Source organism: Myotis brandtii, unplaced genomic scaffold (genome assembly GCF_000412655.1).
Source record: "Myotis brandtii unplaced genomic scaffold, ASM41265v1 scaffold703, whole genome shotgun sequence".
Classification (NCBI taxonomy): domain Eukaryota; kingdom Metazoa; phylum Chordata; class Mammalia; order Chiroptera; family Vespertilionidae; genus Myotis; species Myotis brandtii.
This window is the reverse complement of record NW_005370760.1, coordinates 806,495-807,119: the sequence shown is the minus strand read 5'-3', so window position 1 is coordinate 807,119 and position 625 is coordinate 806,495.

Genomic DNA, 625 nt, shown 5'->3' with positions numbered 1-625 from the left:
GGAGGGGAGTTATGGGGGGGAAAAAGAGGAACAAATGTAATAATCTGAACAATAAAGATTTAATAATAATAATTTAAAAAAAGAGTTCTTTTAAAAAAATCTTATATCTGAAAAGAGGAAAACTCTTGTTCTTTTAACATAGTGAAAAAAGAAACAAATTTTAACTTGTGTTAGCTTACTTTTATATATATATTAGAGGCCCGGTGCACAAAATTCGTGCACTGGTGGGGGGTGGTCCCTCAGCCCAGCATGCGCCCTCTAGCAGTCTGAGGCCCCTCGGGGGATGTCCGCCTGCCAGCTTAGGCCCACTCCCTGGGGAGCAGGCCTAAGCTGGCAGGTGAATATCCCACTCCCAGTACAGGAACCCTCGCTCATTACCACTTGGCTTGCTGTTACTTAGTGCTGCCGCAAAGGCAGGAGAGGCTCCTGCCACTGCCAGTGCACTTGCCAGCCACGAGCCCAGCTTCTGGTTGAGCGGCACTCCCCCTGTGGGAGTACACTGACCACTAGGGGTCAGCTCCTGTGTTGAGCATCTGCTCCCTGGTGGTCAGTGCGTATCATAGCAACTGGTCGTTCTGGTCATTCCACCATAATGGTCGCTTAGGCTTTTATTATACAAACTAGA